The following is an 11,545-nucleotide window of genomic DNA, read 5'->3' as shown; positions in this document are numbered from 1 at the left end:
GGATCTTCAACCTAAAATGTATTTGTTAATCTCAGCTTGAGCATGATATAGATATGATGTCTAAAATGGCTTGTGCATGAGGAAGATTCTTGCAATTCTATACAGAACTTCTATAAACTCAAAATCATCTCTTTCATTTTAATTTGCACTTAAAATTTTGTATTTTTTAAAGCATAGTTAATGTGTAGATATAGGTAAGTTAACTTATATTTGGGATTCTTTAGATAATTGCAATTTTTTTTTATTGGTAATAATTACGATTATTAAGTATAAATGAAAATTTAAAAAATTAGGTGTTGTATTATATGCATAATTTTCTTTTAGTAAAAATTGTTCAATCCTAAGTAATTAGGAATGCTGCATGGATTAAAAGAATAATGTGCAAGCACACCTAACACATTTTTTCAAATTTTTATACAAATGAATATTCTAAGTTACCAATTTTTAAATTGTTAAATTATTATTTTCAAGGTGGTCATGTGTGCATATCAAAGTATTAACAATCCTAACTATATTTGTAAAGTAGTTAATTAGAGATGAAATTATACAAAGAGGATTAATATAATATAATAGATCCTAAAAGGTCTCATTGTGCAAGTACCACTTATGTATGCTTCAATTTGCAAAAAAAGAAATAAAACTTATTGTACTACCAAATAAGAATTTAATTTTATCAAATTAAATAAATTATTGCAAATAAATATAAAAATATTCTCAACATAACTTTTAAGTTTCTTTCACTTTAAAACATAACTAATACATAATAAATTAATTCTTCCTTTGGTATAATTTATAAATTAATGTAATATAGACATGTTTTCTTAGAAAATATTGAAATGTTCTTTATCGTGAAACACATAAATATTGTATTTAGTATGTTATTACAACCACACTTCAAATTGAAATGCACGTTCTATAGAGTCTTACTAAAATTAGTCACCACATTTAAAACCATGATTTCAAAAGAAAAAATAAAACATAAATACAATTTAATTATTCTCAATTGAATTCTCACTCTATATAGTGTGGTTTCCTTTTATGCTTTATGTTGTTCCCTTTAAGACTATCTTGGTTCTATTTATCCTCAAAAGGCCAACACTTTCCTTCACTTTCATGGTCACCAACAAATGGTTGACCTTAATGCCCTTTGCTTGCAATTACAGTTATGATCTAGCATGTCCAATAATGATTTGGAGCTAATCATGTGCTATAAATACCTAATGATTTAACAATTTTAGCTCATTCCATTCAACAAGAAAATACACAAAATTCTCCCAAAGGAGTATTATAGTAGAGTTCTATAAATTTTTATTATAATAAACTTACAAGAGAATTGTATTTGCAGGTGTACATTTTTTTAGTAATTCTTGTAGGCTTTGTTCTAATGAGATTTGCAATCATATTTACTTAATATTAATTTGCATAAAATTTAACTATGTAATATTAAATGCTTTGGCGTAAAATTATAAGAATAAAATATTCTAAGAGAATTTGTGGTGCATTATTTATGTATAACAATAATGCATGTATGTAATTATTTTGATCCAATGACATGCAAATACCTATGCTCTCTTTTTGCAAAGTTCAACTTAATTTACATCTTGTTCAAAAAGCATCTATGGTTACCTACTTAGTTCCTTTAATACCTATTTTGATTGTATTTAGAAATATAATGTGTTGGGATTAATTAAAACGATACAAACCACCATGCCACAATATCAATGTTTTTTAATATTGCTTTCAAGACTACTACCTGTGGACTTAACCTTGCACTTTCTCCGGGTGCAAGTGCTAAGATGTGACTGAAGTGCAAGATCAATGATGAATCGACTAGTCTTATAATATAATCAATCAATTTCTTGGAAATGCATTCGAAGCTGACATAGTCGGGAGCAGAAATAAATTGATTATTTCCTAACTCATCACACCTTCGCCGCCACCATGTATGATAGACTTGATCACAATAAGGCTTGATTCCTAGTGCAAAAGTGTTAAATAGTCAAAGTTTGACTTACTTTTCCAGGCTTAATTTCTTCCTTAATATGTGATGTTTAAGACTGGCCATCACACTGGTCTGCGAATGTTCCTTGATAAAGAATCCCTTTAAGCCAACGATGCAATCGCCGCAGAAATCGATGAGGCAACGCTTAGCGCTTCTCTTCACATTGCCATATTTTCAGCCAACTACGCACGATCTCCATGGTGTCTGTCAGAGTCAGAGTCATATTTTCTACCATGTCGAGCCTTCTGATCTGCGCTGGGTGGCTCAAGGCTTCTACATTTGCTCAACACAAAAAGAAAGGTTACTACCCAAAAGAAAAGCTCCAAGAATAAAAAGAGGCGCTACGAGATTTTTCTTTTCATTCTGGTCTTGTGGTATACTCAAGAATAATTCGTTAGTATCATTGTTTTTACTTACAGACTGGTTTTTTTTATTTCAATAGATAGAGACTTATCCATGCTTGCTTGAGTTAGAGACATATCCATGCTTGCTTGAGTTATGTTTACTTGAAGATAGCAGGTTTTTACAATTCATGATAATGCTATATGTCTATCAATTTTTCAAATGTTAACATTTAGAAAGATATTCAAATTGGCCAAATTATTGATAATAAATCATAAAATATGATCTAAAATATTGATGTTAAAAGACATTTAGAAAGATATTCAAATCAACTAAATTATTTATAATAAATAAAATATGATCCAAAATATTAATGTTAAAAAAAATACACAACGATTCATTCTCAAAATCGTTTTAGCCTTCTATACATATTTTTTCCTTATACACTGAAGTGAGAAATGTTTTGTTTAGTGACGAGGGGGAGGTGTTACAGAAAATTGTGGAGATAGTAGTAAGGACAACAGGGAACTTGCCATTCCACATCGACAATCATCCTGTGGGACTTGATTCCATGGTACGAGAATTAGAAAGATATATTAATGCTTCTACCCAGGATGAGAACAATGTAAAGATTTTGGGGATCGTGGGAGCTGAGGGAGTGGGTAAAACCACTTTAGCAATGGAAGTATACAACAGGAAACGCTCCTTGTCTCGTTATGCCAGTTTTGTATTCGATGTGCGGGATGCAGCAAGCAAAAGTATCATACATAAGAAGAAGAAAAAGCTTCTGATGGCCATAATTGGTGTCAAAAACCAAGGCTTAATCTTTGACAACATGGAGGAAGGTGAAGTGATTTTGGCCAAGCGGGCCCACTCAAACCATTGACCCTCATATCTTAAATCCATCAACTCTTTGTTCTGCCATTTGAGATTTCTTATTTGAATCATTATTATGTTGTAGGATTAACATGAGAAATGATAAAATCATAATAGTAATAATAATAAGCTCTAGTCAAGGAAAACATTTCTTTCCAAACCGTATAAATTCTCAGGACAGTCAGATTCAAATCAGATTAATCAATTGATCCGGAATCTTTATTTGCAGCCAAACCCGAAAGTTCAAATAGCACTCAAAAGTTGATGCCAAAGCTCCATATATTGCCAGTGTTCCAAAGACCGTGAACCGATCAAAGTTGGACACAACCAGCGGTTGCTCGCCCTACTGGAATGAAGACGCTAGGCGCTGACCCTATCTTCTCCTCCTGCAGCTATCAAATAGGAAATCAAGGTGGCAAAACATTTTCTTTTATTGCTTTTGACCTCCTTTAAAACCTTAATGACCAGTCTGTACACACTCACGAGGCGAGAAAGGAATATAGTTGGGTAGAAAAGGGAAACACTACATCTACTCAAACAGAACGAAACTCTTCAATATTCTCAGCGATCATCAGCATCTATCAACACGTTATGAATGAGGCCTGCAAAGAAGCTAAGTTCCTACCAAAAAGTGAAAGAACTGCTTTAGTTTTGTCTATCTTGTCCAATTGAAGTTTTTGCCAGCTGTTATAGTTGCCATAGTAATTTGGTAGACAATTTAATCAACACAGTTGTTAAAAAACTTAATGATACAAATTTGTTTGACACTCTAGCAAAGGTAAATTTCTCTATTTATTCAAACCTAACTCTAATATTTTTATTCATTTTTCACAATGCAAAATTTAAGGCAACAAAGAAGAACAAAACATAAAACAACAAAGAATAAAGTAACCAAACACACCAAAAATTACATTGACATTAAAGAAATAGGCTCCTAGTTTACAAGCATTGATTTAAAAATGCAAAGAAGAAGAAAGCATGCAAGAATTACTGAATTTTGGGAGTAGTCACTAAAAACACGAATGACTAGCTTCCTCAGCCAAAATCTTAATCATGTAAAAATTTGGTATAGCTATGATACCATGAAAAATTTTCCTAAGGCAAGAATGAAATGCCAAGATCTAGAAGCTCAAGAGATAGCACAAGAGAGACAAGCTATGATCAAATGAGAATGGATTGATCAAATAATTGGATATCAAATAATTGGATGATTACATCAAAGAAGTGTCTTGTATATAAAGGCAATTGATATGTCTAGGAGTCATAAAAGAGATAAGCATAACAACTAAGCACATGTCCACCAAGAGTGGATTATCCTCCATCGTGCATGAATGTACATGCAACAATGAGAGGATAAGAATGTAAAGGTGTATCTCATAAAGAGATGTAGCAAACAACATGTGCTCAATTGGAGTGCAAACTACTATGTTGTCTACATGACAACTCATATGAATATGCAAACTCCTAGGTGTCTACATGACAACTAATATGAATATGCATTAACCTAAGTAAACTTAAGTAAAGTGTAAATAGTAAATACTTATTTACACCAACAAATAATTTGTTTAAGAAATGATCTGAATACCTTTTGCATGTAATCTACCATCGAGGACGAACATGTGCACCTTATAATTGACTTCAATCCAACTACATCCTACTTCTTTTCTCACTCCCCTGTCTTTCATTACCTTTCTTAGCCCTGCTCTACCACCCATTTTCTAGCTACACCATAAATGTTGGACTATTGCAAATTCTTGTGGTTTGAAACTAACTAGATAATTTCAGCAATATGAATTCCTAACTCTATATTGTCACAACTTGTCAAGCACCAAGCAGTGTTTACCACACAACATTACTAGGTTAAAATGGAATGGATTTGATAAAATATTTTGCCTCAATTAACTATACAACATGTCTAGGAAGGTGAACCATGCAAGCATAATGCTCTTCTCTTGGCATGATACTATGATTGCTATTCATGATTGAAATTAGTAAAAACCTTCTGCTACAAGGCCCTAATAACAGAAAGCATGAAGAAATTCAAGAAAAAATATATGGTCTAGCTCTGCTTGTGTTACTTGAATTTGTTCAAAAATTTCAATGCCACCTTTTCCTTGTCCATGTTGTGCAAGTGCTAGAATCATTAAATTTCATTGAGTTATATTTCTCTTAATCATGCTTTCAAAAAATTCTTGTGCATTGTCAATGTTTCGACATTTCAAATACATGGTAACAAGGGTATTTCCCACTGTGACAACCCACTTTGGCCAATTTTATTTACATAGGCATGGACTTGTTTGCCTACTTCAAAGAAAAAGTGATACATGCTATAAGAATCTCAAAAAAGGTGAATTCGTCTAGATCAATATCTACCTATCTCATACCATGAAAGAGTTCCAAAGCTTCTACGACAAATCCATTTTCCACTTGACCTCAAATCATTGCAGTTCATGATATATCATACATGCCTGGAAAATCTTCTAAATGCTTTCTCAACATCATCCATGCTTCCACACTTTTTATACAAGTCACCACGAGGAGTACTAATGTACATATCGCTTTCCATAAGTCTTGCTTTGAACACAAGAACTTAACCTGCTTACCAGTCCCAAAACCTTAGTATTCCCACATCCCTTGAGAACACTAACAAAGGTCAAAGAATTGGGTGCAATGCCAACACTTTGCAATTTGGGAAATAGACTCAAGGCCTCTTATCCAAATTCATTCCTGGCATATACTAGAGTAATAGTAGTCCACAACATGACATTCCACTAAGGCATTTTATCAAACAATTGACATGCAATCTCTATATCACTACATTTACACACAAAGTCTCAAGGGCATTTGTAACATGAATGTCCAATTGAAAAAGAAGAGCTTTAGGGCTCATTTGGCAAGTTGAATAGGATAGGGAATATGTTCACCCAGAATTTGATAGGGAATATGTATAATCTCGGCTTGGTTGTGCAAAAGCAGAATTGGAATAAGATTATTTTTTATTGCTATTTAATATTTTTTATTATACATTTGAATGATTTGGATTACTTTTATTTTTTTAAAGATTATTTTTTCAATTTTTAAATTATGATTTTTTTTTTTAAATAAAAAAGAATCAATTGAAATAGTAATGAAACTAGTATAATTTATTCATTGTTTTAACAGAATTAGTCACCACAATACGATTAAAACAACTTCCAAACAAAAAAATAGTCAAATCATTATTAAATATGTCCACCATTTCTATTCAAAATCATAAAAAATACAATGTTCAATAGTTTTTTATTAAGGAAAATGGGTTTTGAAGGGTGCCTGAAACCCCTTTACAATGTTCAATAGTTGCTTTGACTTTTAACTACATTTACGCATATGGTCCCAACAGACTAGTAATATTGAAACAATTGTAAATCCCAACATGCCTCAAAGAAACATGTTTTTACTCTCTCTAACCCTGCACAACTTGCAATCAGTACTTTCAAGTGCTACAGATTTAGCTATAGCAGATGTGGGTGGGATATCATCAATCCACTGAAAGAATTTACAACCACTATCCTCCTGCAATATGAAATCTAAATTAGTAGTCTCCACAACAATTAGTTGATGCAAAAAATGTAAACATACAATAAAAATTAATAATAATCTTTCTTCCATTTGGACAACAAAAGAATTTACATTCTAGATTATTTGTTGTGTATGAGGTCTTCAGTACTACATGGCCAATGCCACACTCATTTATCGGCAAATTTAAATCTATCAATTCTATATAAAATATGAACAAATACAAATAAAATGAAACATTCAATTAGCAAGATATAGTATTTAAGAAACATTCATTATAGAAGCTTACATCCATTGATTAATTGTATTAATTTTAACCTCGAAACTAAGTTGCATAAATCATTCTTCCTCATCAAACTTGACTAAAATGGAAAATTCACTAGAATTCTAAAGGAGATCTAATAAGAAAATAATCTCTCCAGTTAAAATTTAAAATGAAAATACATACAACATTTGGTCAACTACTTGCTCAATGAAAGTGAGAGTACAAGATAGAAAAGCTTTGTGATGACACTGAAACCTACAATTAAATAAAAAAAACACAACCGTGCAAAATAGATAAATAAATACTTGAGAGTTTTTGAGGTGGTTACTCAATCAAAGTGACACAAATTCTTCCACAAAAGAGAGATGCAATTCATCCGCATGTACATTTGAATCAATGAGAGTTTTGCATGTTCCATTCATATTTAATATTTTAAATAAATGAGATGTTGATGTTGTTATGACTAAGTAAAACAACATCAACATATAAATATTAAAAATAAATAATAGCATCAGCATCAGCATTACCATTCTAAGAAACCATGACTAAGTTTCTTATGACTAAGTAAAACAACATCAACATATAAATATTAAAAATAAATAACAGGATCAGCATCAACATTACCATTCTAAGAAACTATGACTAAGTAAAACAACATCAACATATAAATATTAAATATAAATAATAGGATCAACATCAACGTTACCTTTGAATTGAAATCATGAAACCAATATTTGAATATCATGTAAGTTTCTCTACATTTGAAGCCTCCATATAGCAAAAAAAAATCTCCAAATTAAAGATATTGCAAATGGTTGAGAAGAATCAAATACAATAGATTGTGTAGCTATTAAAACTGATCATATTGGGTCCCATGAAATACTCAACATCATCAACACAACAATAACAATTAATAATAATAAACCATTGTATAAACAATAATAATAAATTACAGTAATGAGAAACTAGAGTTATAATTTATATAACAAGCTCACTTTCCAGCTTTGTTTTTAAACTTTAAAAAGGAGAAAAAAATAAGGGTACTATTGTAAGATACAGGGTACCACTATAAGCTATAGGTTAGTGTTGTTGTGTTTTTGGACAATGGAAAATGTCATCCATATGTTCAACATCTACATAAATGACATGAAACATAAATATATTTCAAAAATAAATTATGAAAACGTCTTTCAGCTTGTTGAATACAAAGTATGACAGCATATGACATACATAGATCAATAGTTCAATACAAAAGATGACAACGTCTTTCAACTTAAAAGAAAAAAAACTAACATTTAAATGTTTGTTTTGAATAAAACCATTACAATCCTTCAAATTTATATCTAATATAATCTTCCCTATAACTAAGTCATCCATCTTTAACAACCAAATAGCTCTTGTTGGTTCTTGCATAAAAATATTAGATGTGATAGTCATAGTCTCTTGACTGATTCTAGGGATGGCTTTCAAGGCAACAAACAAATTTGCAGCATGTTTCTTAGTATCCTCTCTATCAAATTTGATGGTGTGTGACTTATTGATTCCCTCTCATACTTCACGGATGCTTTCAAATATTACATCGAAAGAAGCGGCCATGTTTGCCTTATGCCTCTTTGGCCTCCTTGTCATTGGTGTGGAAGGATTGTTTCTAGTGGATGTAGTGGACTGATTTGATTGAAGGTAATCTTCATCTAAATCATCATCAACATTCAGAGGCATATTAATTTCCTCATCATCACCCAGATCAATAGCATTATCAAAGAGGTTACCATCTTCAGCATCTTGTACCATTGTAGCTACATTTCCTTTTACCATGGCATTTCCCACAATGACTACTAGATCATTAAAATAGGTGAATGGTTGCCTTCTATACACTTTTGGAATCCTAAATTCATTTCTCTTCACATTGGAAAAAATGAATAATTAAATATTTTTTTGAAATTAGAACAGGATATGACTCTGAAGAGGACATTACCTTTAAAATTTCATCCCATGCACTATCCTCGACATCAATGCACTATCTTGTCTTGTTCCAAGAAAAACTAATTGTATTTCATATCTCTTTCATTACTATATACACTGACTTCCATGTTTTCAACTTATTTTTAAAGTTATCTCTTCCAAGATTCAACTTTAAATCTTCATTGAATCTCCTCTTTATCGATGTCCATGCTTCTTTCCTAAAACCCCCTTCACCTTTCCTTCCTAGAGTAACTTGCTCTAGGAGCGAGTTGAGAAGTTTCCTCTCCATCTCTCTAGTCCATACCACTTTTGGACTTCTAGAAGAACTACCAACGGGGGTAGGAACTGTTGGTCTCATATTAGTTTTGACAATTGAGTGTCAACACACTTAACCAATTTCTAAGTTGATGTTGAGTATAATATAGATGTCAAGCTATAGTATGTGTCGAGCCAAAGATTCAATAGTGTTGATAAAATTTAGGTGCCGAGCAAGTTTCAAGTGCTGAGTCACTATAGATGCCGAATCACTATAAGTGCTGAGTAAAGTATAGATGCTGAGCAAGACAAAGTTACTATAGGAGTCGAGCAAGACAAAAATCCTATATGTGTTGAGCATCAGCAATCAGTGAGTGCCAAGTAACACAGGATCAACATATGAGTTTATGCCTTCACAAACTCAGATGCAAACCATTTTTGAGCCAACTCAAGATGAATCTGGAAGAATCTAAAAGATAAGATCAAATCTTTTGCATTCCCTATGTAATCAGCATGCAGCCAATCAAAAAATGGAGAAAGCATGCAACCAATAGGAAACGTGTAAAGAATTGAGCAAGAGAGATGGATAAATATTGTTCGTAGATTCATACCTAACCCTAAGTCTTCAAAGCCTTTATAAGGAAGTCGATACCCCATAATTCATGTGTGTGTGAGAGTTTATGGGAGAATGCTAGCAAAATTCAGTAGGGGTGTAAAGACTTAGAGAAAGAGTAGCATTGCAGAATCCAGTTAGTTAGAACATAGCATGAACACTACGAGCAGAGACATATCAGATCAAGAAAGGATCAGATCAGATTGAGCAGAACAAGGATCTGGAATCAGCAATATAAGATTGTAAGTCATCAAGTCAACACATTCTAATACTTTCTAGCCATTATATTAAGAATGAGAATCCTATAATGATAGGTTGGTTTAACAACCATATTGTATATCCTTAATAGGGTTGTAAATCCTTTAATAGGGTAACATTTTAAGTGAGTGTTTGTAAATCCTTTAGATAGGTCACTTTTAATAGAGTGTAAAGTCTTTAATATGGAAGGCCTTTCATAGGGTAAACTATTGGAAGTGGTCAAACTTTGAAACCTTAATCAGTTACATATTGTTGCAGTAATAATTTGTAGGTGTCATCCCCACCCCAGTTTTACCTTCTCATTTTGGAGGGTTTTTGGGTGACCAAAATATTGTGTTATCTATTTTCATGCATGTGTTTACTTTTATGTTAATTAGATATGGTAGATGCATGTGAAAGATCTTAGTTTAAAAGTTTTAAAGGTTAAAGTCTATTACTTCTAATTCAACCCCCCTCTTAGAAGTAAATCTTCCCACCTATAATTTCAACAATTGGTATCAAAGCTAAGTTCTCACAAGGAGAAGCCTTACAGCTTGGAGAAAAGATTTGGAAATGGAAGTCTACAAATTTGGGAAGGTCATAGAAAACTAGGTGATTGATATACAACTCGCTAGATACATACTCTAGAAGAAGCTAGGGAAGAACTGAGGAAATCCTTAAAGAGAAGAAGAGAGATTGCCATAGCTAAGAATGATACACAATATAAGGAGATTGACACCTCAAAAGTGTTTGCAAATGGAGATTCCAAAGAGTTTGATGCAACAATATCATATCTGATGGAGAAGAATAGAGCTCAAGCAGAAGAGATTAGAACTCTCAAACTTGAACAAGAATCACAAGCCATGATGCTTGGCGAAGTGAATGAATAGAAGAAAAGTGTTATTGAAGATAAGAATATGCTAGAAGATGAAAAGAGAAACCTTCCCAATAGATTGGAAGAAAAGTTAATTGAGATTGCAAGAATTTTCAACATGCAGCTAGACACCCTAAGTTAGATGATGAATGCACATCATGAACTAAATGTCAAAGATATTGAGATTTCCACACTGAAGATGCAAAATGAAAAAGTGAAAAATGACTTGAAAAGAGAGAAGAAAATTGTAGAGAGCTTCAAAAAACCTAATGAGGCCATCAAGTACTTTGAATAGCTACTTAAATCATCAAGATCCAGCAATGATACTTTAGGACTAGGATACACCAGCACTGAAAAAGGAGAGTCATCCAAGACTGTAGAAGAAAGAAGTGATAAAGGTAAGAACACTAAACCTACTTGTCATTTTTGTGGTAAAAAGGGACATACCTCTAATGTGTGTAGGAGAAAGAATGCCCATCAGCATGACAAACCTAAGAATGTGGGTCACTATCACAAGTACAACAAGCAAGGACATCAAGCACATGACTACATGATTAGAACCAT

Source organism: Cupressus sempervirens, chromosome 2, assembly GCF_028749045.1.
Source record: "Cupressus sempervirens isolate cs-2001-9-10 chromosome 2, ASM2874904v1, whole genome shotgun sequence".
NCBI classification, from domain to species: domain Eukaryota; kingdom Viridiplantae; phylum Streptophyta; class Pinopsida; order Cupressales; family Cupressaceae; genus Cupressus; species Cupressus sempervirens.
This window is presented reverse-complemented; position numbering follows the sequence as displayed.